General features: G+C 45.9%; 1 long non-coding RNA gene and 1 pseudogene across 1 annotated transcript; both read right to left on the reverse strand.

Moving 5' to 3' along the window:
- Window positions 1–6,955: 6,955 nt before the first annotated feature.
- LOC120660448 lies at window positions 6,956–7,569 on the reverse strand. The gene is made up of 2 exons (XR_005669600.1): window positions 7,349–7,569; window positions 6,956–7,266 (listed from the first exon to the last, which is right to left on the reverse strand). It is a non-coding gene; the product is annotated as an uncharacterized LOC120660448 (long non-coding RNA).
- Window positions 7,570–7,844: 275 nt separating this feature from the next.
- Window positions 7,845–9,088, reverse strand: LOC120662606 (annotated as a pseudogene).
- Window positions 9,089–10,291: the final 1,203 nt, after the last annotated feature.

Below are 10,291 nucleotides of genomic sequence, written 5' to 3' on the forward strand. Positions count from 1 at the left end.
TTCAAGCGTTGTCGAGTAGCTTTATTTAAGTTACACATTCGTAGCTTTTATATTGATGTGCACGTGTAATCGGCCGGCTCTAGCCGATTTGTCGTTTTCTGCATCGGTTGTACTCTGCCTATACGCGTTTGCAATCCTCTACATTATTTTACGCTTACGCCAATCGCTTTAATTATCTTTTGTCATTTTCTGCATAGGCAAAGCGTGCCGATACACTGCATGGGGGTTCTTCGAAAAATCAGCCGATACACTCCTAGATCTAACGTTTGCCGATTCCTTGTCAATTCACAAGTTAAATTGACTGTCACGCTTGGTTTGGAAAGGTAATTGCAATATGAGCTTGGCGAACAGTGCTCTCAGCCTTAGTGTGTAGATTTTGTGTCAACACATTTTTTAGCACGCTCGGTGGGACACGAGAAACTTCAACATGACTAAGCCCAAGGACGGTTACAGTGTCAGTGAGGAGAATTACATCCCGGTTGAGGAAGATAAGCTCAAGGATGAACAAAAAGCTGAGCTGGAGAAAGCTATAGAAGCGTACAAGCGTGAATGCCTTAAATCTTCATGTCCTCGTCGTAGTCCGAGGCCGAGCTGCTGTATGATCCCATGAACTGGCTGTGCCTGGGCCAGACGCCTTCGTTCAGATCGTCGAGGGACACATCACCTTCCAAGACCCAAACAACCTGCGTTGCAACAAATGATTTCTCCTTAGATTACATCCAAGTAGCAAGAAATTAGCCCAACCAACGCTGCATGGATCGGATAACAACGGCAGGGTATCAAGTTGCAACACTACCATGCTGAAAACCTGAAACAGTGTTTGATGGCTCTTATTTTGTTATTGAATAACTGGAACTGGAGTAACTATTGTTTGTCGCTAAGAGGAATTTTTATAATTGACTGAAGATTTTTGCTACAAGTTGTTAAGCAGATCGATGATTGTACTGCTGAACAGCGTCCTGTTAAGCAGATCGATGATTAGCTGGGGAAAAAGATCTAGTTAGGGCAGTTCATTTTTTCCCCTGTTCAGCAGTACGTCCTGCCTTCCTAGATCTTTTTTGTTCTTTTCTCTATAGCTCCTGCCAAGAGGTGGTCCTGATTTGTCAACCGTTTCAATTAGCAGGCTATTTGGATTGGACTCTTGGTTTGCTTGAACGTTCTCTGCTGCCGCTGGTCATCTCACGGGGAGTGTGACCTCTTTACCTTTTCAATATTGAACGCACCCTAGGATTGAATGCACTGTGAATGACGATTTGCTTATGTGCTCGTTGCCTTTACTGTTAGGTCGATGTTTTTTCTTTTCACTAAACGGATCTTGTGACCGTTTGGTGCTTGTCGGGTGGTTTTTCCCACTCGGCGTTGGGCCTGTATGTGACCTTTCTCGCTTCCTGCTTAATACAAAAATACGTAGGAGAGCTCTCCTACGTATTCGAGAAAAAAAAAACTGTTGCTTGTGATGTCTGCTGCTGGTAGGGTTCCTATTGTTACTTGGTTGCGTCGATTGTACAGCCAGTTTACCCGATGTGTTGTTAGGTTTCGCTTTTGTAAATACTGCGAGAATTGGACTCCCATGTTGCTCCATAGGTTAGTGTAGCGTCCACTTAAGTTTCGGTCCAGTGTTGCCAGAGATTGACAGATATTTATTTCTTCCTCCATTTCCCTATTTGTTTTTGCTACATCCTCCCCTCATTTTTCGTCTTGTTTACAGGGGCAAATTAATTTTTACCTACGTTTGTTTATTCCTCATCTGTTCGTGGCTCCCTTCGCTGCTTCTTCAGTGCCAACTGCGAAGAGGTCTGCAATTACTTTCCATTCCAAATTTATTTCCGACAACCTGTTTGCAAAAACTACCTCCTATAAAGTCTTATTTTAAATAAAACGACTAGGAAGACGAGAGGCACAATACCATGTTCGTCGCTGGTACCAGCTACATGTCACCGTGGCAACTCGATGGTCGTTGCCATATGTGCTTTATGGGATAGAAATAGAATTTGCCCGCACCAAATCTATTCTCACGAGCGAAACAAGTACTTTTTTGGGCATATGCCCAGCCAAATGCAACATATTTTTTATGAGAAAGTAGTTTTGCAAGCGCCGAAAATAGCTTTTCAAATAAAAAGTGCTGAAAAAGCACCTATAAGGAAAGGAAAAAGTCAATTTTTAGCCATCAAACTATTGTCCGAGTTTGATTTTGGTCATGCAACTCCAAAATCGGGTATCCTTAACCATCGAACTATCAAAACTGTTCATATTTGACCATTAGGCTGTTTTGAAAGGTGGTTTCGCTGAGATGGATGACAAATGGCAGTGGGACCCACATGTCAGCCAATTTTCCTCTCCTCTCTCTGTTTCGTCTCTCCCTCCTCTCTGTCTCTTCCATGCGACCACGCCAGAGCGCTGCCCAACTTGGCCCTGACCTGCTCGCCGCCGCTGGCCCGCCTGCATGCCGCCGCGGACCACGCCTGCGAAGCGGGCGAGGCATCAATTGCGGCAGTGGCAGAGCGAGGGGCGCCTACGGTCCCTGTCCTCGAGTGTGACGTCGCCGTCGACCAAGACCTGGGAGGGGGATCTAAGGGGCCTGCGGTCCATGGCGGCGGCCTGGAAGGGGGCGTGGCCGAATGGTCTGCACTTCGGCTGCCTCTTCGTGCGGCATTCTGCGCTGCCTCGACCAGCTCCAGTCGGCCGCGCGCCGCTCCGGGGCCGCTCATCTCGCTGTCGTGATCGGCCGCTGTCCTTGCCCTTCCTCCTGCGCCGGCAGATGGAGGGGTGGCTGGCCGCGCTGGCCGGGAGCAACGCGGCGGGGAAGAGGAGGCGGCGCTCGTGGACACGCGGGAGAGGCGAGCGCAACCGGAGCTGCAGGCGGTCCGGTGCCACGTTCCCCGAGGCGATGACGTTTCCTGCCTGGCGAAGCCGGTGGAGACACAGCGGAAGGGACGAAAGAGGGGAAAAAGAGAAAAAATACCTGACATTGTGACCCACTACCATGTGTCAGCCACGTCACCAAAACCACTCAGCAAAACCACATGATGGCCAAATGTGAATGGTTTTTTTTGCCTGCGCCGCCTCTCCTGGCCGCCCCGGCTCCCTGCCCGCGCCGGCCCGGCGGACTCCCGTCCCTCGTGGCGGCAACCTGGTTGCACCGCCGCTCCCCATCGTCCCCGCATCTCCCGGAGGCCCCTTCCCCCCCTCTCCGTCGTCACCGCATCTGCAGCAGGCTGCCCCTCTCCGTCATCACCGCATCTGCAGCAGGCCGCCCATCTCCCTCGTCACCGCATCTGCAGCAAGCCGTCCATCTCCTCCACCACCGGGCATCACAGAGCCGCGCCGTCCTTCCGGCCCAGGTAAGCAAATCCGAGTCTATTTCCTAGTTCTCGGTTGTGGTGATTTGGAACATGTATATGTTGTCGGGCGTATGCGGTGTACCATATCTTTCATGTGTATTTAGAGATGTCAGTGTACTAGATAGGAGTGCCCTTACAGTTTCTTGGCGAATCTTGGTTCATACTAATGCGTATTTGTGTTGGTCTCTTTTTTCTTTTGGCCGTTGATATGCAATAATATATAGAGTTCTTTTTATTGTGCGCTGGGATTCAGAGTCAATGATTACTGGTACATGTTCTTGTTCGTTTGATATTGGTAGATCTGGTGTTTGGTCTGAGCTAGGATATCTAGGGTTGATGATGCATGTATATTCTTTCTAGGACGCTACTGCTACTTGTTCTTCATGTGGTAGTGCTAGATCTTGTTCTTTCTTGTCTCAAGTAGGGTTACCATGGTTGATGATGGTTGTTCTTTTCTATATGTCGCTAGATGTGTTGTTTGGTCAAGAATGATTGTATCTCTTTTCTATATTAAATATGCCTCGCTTTCTTGAGTGTTTATATGTGGATCTGTTGAATTTGATTTATGGCATTTTTGTCTATGAAGTTTATTTCGTACATTCTAATGTACATGATCCCTGATTCTCAAACAATTGTGCATGGTCCCTTTTTAGTGTATGGAGGTGCATCATTCATTGTGACCTTTTGAAGATGTGTGTGAGATAGGGAGTCACTTTGGTAGATGAACACATATGCTATGGTAGCAAATTTGAGTGCAATTTCCTCGTGACCTGAATCCCATATGAGATTCTGGTATATTTTGCACAATTTTGCTTTGCAGATCTTTTATATTGAATGTTTGTGCTTTTCCAGAATACGGGTTTTTTTTAACGAAATGGATCACAATCCTGATGGGGAAGAACTTGACTGTGACTACGTGCTTTGCTCAAGCCCTTTGCAATCAAGACCTGATCATAATTATCTGGTTCAAGATAAGTTTATTGTTGTTCAGCATCTTGAACCAAAAGTAGTTGCACAGAAGATAAAAGAGATTATGGAAAAAAATGGACAAAAAATTCTTAGAGGAGAAAGGTATTCATATGAGATACCACCAAGGAGCAGAAAGAGGATGATATTTGAGCCTGAGCTTGGGCCTATTCTAAGGTGTGGGAAGCCAATGATCTGTGATTTTGTGAACACTATGGAAATAGCCAACAATATGGAAATAGCCATTGCGACCTCTTGTGTGCTAAAGGCTGTTTATGACAGCAACCAACAATAAAAGAGTTGTTGGAAACCGAGATCTGTTTTATCGGTATAAGCACATCTTTAGCAGCCAGAAGATTTCAGATGAGATTCTGAATGACGTTTGTTGCATGTTGGGTTGCGATAAATCATCATTATATATTGTTTCGGGATCAAAGAGCACTGTTATAGGTCCGTTGAATTTAAGAATGAAAGATGGATCAGTTGTAAGTTGTCTTGAGTTGGAGGGTCGAAGAATACCAAGATGGCTGGGAGATATTGAGGGTTTTGATCATAGTATTGCAAAATATATTTTGTTGATAGAAAAATAGAGCTTTTTCGATCATTTGGTTCAAGAGAAATTTCATATTTTGTTGATAGAAAAATAGAGCTTTTTCGATCATTTGGTTCAAGAGAAATTTCATCTGAGGAACAACTGCATCATGATAACAGGCCATGGCGATCCAGATATCGCTACCCGAGCTTCCCTTAAGAGATTGCAGGTTCAGACCGATCTTTTTGTGTATGCCCTGATGGATCTAGACGCCTTTGGTGTTCAGATGTTATTTACCTATGCCTTTGGATCTATAAATATGTCGTATGACAATTTGGGTCTGGCTGTGCAGAACATTCATTGGATTGGGATGTTCACTATGGATTTAATTGATGATGAAAAGGTATCATCTGTTCACATCTCTCTTCTACCATATTCAGAGCGCAGAATACTCCATATGCTAATGGACCAAGAATATCTAGAGGATATCATTCCACCTTATTGGAAAGAGAGGATACAACAGATTCTATTTTATGGAATTAAAGGAAGTATGGAAGCCCTACACTCTAAACTGTTTGGTCATACATGTACCTTTGTTAAACAAGTGATAGAACGCTCTTTGAAAAACAAAAAAACTGGGTCATGTAATCTTTTATCCCGTGTAGTTGAGAGGTAGTAAAAGGCTTACTTTCCTATATTACTAACCTAGTTTTAATAGTATAATGTGACAAGTAATCCTTATTTGATGTTCACTTTTTTCAGACAAAAATATAATGCACTGGTGGATAGATGGATGAGGTGTCATCACAAACACCTGACTTGGACAAGCAATCTTGACTGGTGTTCATTTCTTTTCCAGACTAGTATTGCACGGGTGGACTCAGACTTGTGTTTCTCGCAGTGTTTAAAATAGCGGGATAAGACATTTAGTGGTTGGTGTTTGTAGAGGCTAATAAAGACTAGTGGGTTATAACCTAGCTAACTCATTTAGCGGTTCTGTAAATACCATGTGTTTAAGAAATCGACGCCCCTACCACCTTCACCTAGGCACTAATACGAGAGACCAACTCTATATGGGAAATCAACTCTTTATTCACCATAACTTAGTACAACACAATACTTTTGCACTATTTATATCGCTACCCTACCATGACACAACTACACTACATGGCAACATTGCCATCTTCTACTTGACCTCTTATGCCCTGGTATGGCCTCTTATGCCATGGTATGGCAAGAGGGGGAAGGGAGCACCCATATTTATAGAACTCTATGGCTTATATGGTTTCGCCATGTGTCCATCTTCTACACAATGCTTTACAGAATATCTAACTTTAGAATTTTCCCCATGCTTATCTAGTTATACAAATATCTAATTTCTAGAGTATTCCATATTTCACCATGAAATATGGCAACCATATTTCACCATGAAATATGGCAACCATAGTTCATGCATGCTCCCTAATCTTCTAGAAACTTCTCGCAATTATGTATTTCTATTTCAATACCATACATAAATCTATGAGTAATTCTGCATATAAATATGAAATCAAGAAAATTTAATTGACTGATATACGTCTTGGGCTTCATTTCCCTCGTTACATCGTTGATGAAATACTAAGTTTTGTAAATGATGAAGTTCATTATTAAACTAATAACAAATAAAGACTAATTATATGATTTAACTGGCTAAATAATCCATAATTTAGCGGCTATAGTGGGATATAGCCGACTATTAGCGGATTTAGCCATTTAAAGCTAAGAGATGGATATTCTAGTTTTCTCCTCTCTCAAAGGCTATAGCAGGCTATAACAGTGACTATAGCCGGCTATTTAGAATCTTGGTTTCTCGTCACTTGTTCAGTCATGGTCATTACTATCAATGTGAAGATTGCTCTTTGATCTATGCTACGGTTTGGCCAAATCATGCAGATGATAATATGGGGCAGTAGTCAGTTGGGTTGTGTTTATTCATTTGTTGCTATGACATGTAACTAGCAAGATGGCCCGTGTGGCACGCACGTGCTTTATATTAATACAATAAAAAAACTCCAATATAATGACAGATGAATCGTATTGCCTCATGTGCGACACGCACGTGTGTAACAATGTAATGTTAGTTTGGCATCACATAACTTGTGTAACAAATCTATATGACTTGCATCCACATTTTGTAAAATTAAGCTTAGGCATTTACCGGCAATTAGCAAAAAAGACCCAAACAGATAACAGCTGTGCTAAAAAGTGAAACTGGACAGGCTAACAGTCCACATTTCTTAAGAAATTGTTGTGCTCATAACATTTTTAACACAAGTAATTGAGTTTGTGTTGTACCTTACTATTCCACATATGAGAATTCTCATCAAGCGTGAGAATTACCCAGTCTCCGCCTTCAGACCTCGCAATCACAGTTTCATTTTGCCAGCTCTGCAGCTCATCGGTTAGTTAGACGCTCTCCAAAGACACATGCAACAAGACTAAGATGCAGAGAGTAAGTGAGCGACAAGACCTTGAACAGAACTCCTTCAATGTTTATGACCTGGGTAAATTGGCTTTCACTAACTCCATCCCTAAAACCAGTAAATAGTTACCCCTCAGTTGTTAACAAAGTATCAATAATCCATTCCCGTAAAAAATGCACCCTACTTTCTACAAGTTTGTAGAAGAGTTTTCTCAACAGGATTTAATGATACGAGCAAATAGTAATTCCAGAATTTGAAACCTGAAAATAATAACCTGATCAGGTTTCCATGCCGTAGGCCACGACCCGTCCTCCCTTTCAAGGGTAAGCATGTGCTCAAAGTAGGTATGAAGCTAGAATCTGTAAATCCATCGGCAAGAAACATCAGTTATCTAACAATGCATTGATTATTCAGAGAATGAAATGTGAGAGATACATTGTAATGTTCAGACAAGGATGGCAATTAAGGTAGATCAGAACAAACAAAGGTGCCTCGATCTGACAAGAGTGCTGTAGTGTGCTGAATCTGAATACAACTGTGCACCTACACTGCCGGCAGGATCATACCTTGATCACCGGAGGGTGGTGGGAAGAACTACTGGTAGCAGAACGACATGACCACCAATCCTGCAGGCGCAGAATTACAGCGAGCGGAGCGTGATAGACTGACAATGTGATCTTCAGAGACCAGAAGAGCCTGGCAACAACAGGTGCTGGGAGGCAATGCAATTCAGTTGAAACAGGACACACGTACAGAGAACTCCGGCGGTGAACACTTCCTGCCAGTGGTGCCAGTAGTCGTCCACCAGCGACACCCCCACCATGGCCGCGAGGAGCAGCAGCATGGCGACGATGCAGAGCTTGGCGCCGTGGCATCCCCTGTCGAACGCCTTGATCTTGCCGTCCAGGTACCACAACAAGAAGCCCAACCCGGCAAAAAACCCTGCACGGAACAAGTAACAGAACAGCTAATTGCAATTGCAAACATGAAAGGGGAGCATAGTGAAATAGGACCGAGTGTTCAGTGGAGTTACATGAAGTGCGGCCACTTGGGAAGCTCTTGTACCCTTCTTTGATCACGCACGGGTCTCCGTGGCAGATAACCTATCTGGTGACGTTGTCATACCGCGGAAGAAGACTCATCGCGTTCAGAGAGCTGGCAGGGTTAGCTCTGAACAAGGCAGCAAGGTTGTTGAATACAGGTGAAACACAGCCACATACCTCCTCGTCGTCGAATCACGCGCGCAGGCGATGCACCAGCACAGCCAAGACGGGCATGATGTTGCCCTTGACCGGGCACCGGAGGCCCGGCACCATGTCCTCCCCGACGAACTGGTGGAAGGGCTTGACAGTGTTGAGCGCACCATCGAGGGCGACGAGGAGGGTCAACACGACCTAGTCGAGCAGGTGCAGCCTCGCGACTCTGGTCCCATGGCCCTTCAGGTAGAGGAAATAAAATGCTGATATTCAAACAAGAATTGAGTTGGCTAGCCACATCCAGTTTTTGACATCTCACTGCCCATCTCCATGGTTCGTAAGCACAGAGGAATTATTTCAGTTTCCAGCAAAAACCTGATGACTTCAGTATCATCAACCTGCATTATCACAAAAAAAAACATTCTCATTAATGAATTGGTTACTTTTAGAGAAAGCAAGGATTTGCTACATAACTATGCATTAGAGAAAGCAAGGATTTATTTTCAGATCTCTAAAAAAAGGATCTAACCCAAGGTTCTCACAGAAATGTAGCCTAATATTATGTGCCCCAGGTAATACCATAATGTTCATTGTTCACATGTTCATGTAATATGTATAACGAATCGATGTGCAGATCAACAAGAACACTTGACAATGAACTAACGAAGAATTGCTGCACGGCAATTACATGAGGCCCAAAGATACTGGAAACTGTACCTACGTGTAATCAACAATACAAATGAATCTAGCAATTTTACAAAAGAAGCATACGGATCGATAAACCGTAGATCCAAGAAAGGGAGAAGTGATGGGATCAGAGCTACCTCATTGTTGATGGCAGAGGATGTGGAGGGACAGGGGCTGTAGACTCGACGGGGTTGAGGACGGAGGTGACAGGTGCCGGCGCGGCCTCGCGCCCCTCCTCGCGCAGCGGCCTCGCCGCTCGCCGCCACCGGCGCATCGCCGCCCCGTGCGCCCCGCCTTCCCTCGTGCAGATCACCGCCGCCCCTCGCGCCGCGACCACGCGGCCTCGCCGCTCGCCGCCAACGGCGCATCGCCGCCCCCGGCGCATCGCCGCCCCGTGCGCCCCACCTTCCCTCGTGCAGATCACTGCGGCCCCTCGCGCCGCTACCACGCTGCCCTTCGCGCCGTGACCCCGCGACCCCTCGCGCGGCATGCCGCCGCCGCCTTGTGCGCCGCCTGTCCGCGGGTCTTCGCGCTGCGCGGCTGGGGAGGAGCGCCGGGAGAGGTATGGCCTCCGCGCCGCGCCGCGCCACGTCCACGCCGGGAGCGGATTGGGAGGAAGAGAAGGGGAGGAGACGGGGGCGGCGGATTGGGAAGTGCCGAAGCGGAGGTGCAGGAGGCGGATTGGGAGGACCCGAGGATGGAAACGGGAACGGAGGTGGAGGCGGCGTGATTGGCGGCGGCGGGCGGGAGTGGGTACGTGCGGGCGGGTAAGAGGGCGGTGGGTGACAAAAACTTTTTGTTTTCGGTGGGATTCTTTCGCGTGTGCGATGAAACGAGTCTGCCTCAGGTTTCGTCGTTTTACATGCGGGGCTAAAGGAGTGGTTTGTGAGAAGTATGGTTAGGTTAGTCTTGATAATACTATTTTTAATTTCTTTAGATTCTTATAATATATAATACTCCCTCCGTACGAGTTGAGAAAAGGAAGACGTCTTGTGAATGCAGCGCTGTTTTGGACGCCACTGCCCCTGCATGTGTGCGCCGAGTTAATACGGCCGCTCGGGCTCCCATGCAAAAAAAATCTCTCGGGCTCCCATGCAAAAAAATTCT

The sequence above is a fragment of the Panicum virgatum genome, chromosome 2N, assembly GCF_016808335.1.
Source record: "Panicum virgatum strain AP13 chromosome 2N, P.virgatum_v5, whole genome shotgun sequence".
In the NCBI taxonomy this organism is placed as follows: Eukaryota; Viridiplantae; Streptophyta; class Magnoliopsida; order Poales; family Poaceae; genus Panicum; species Panicum virgatum.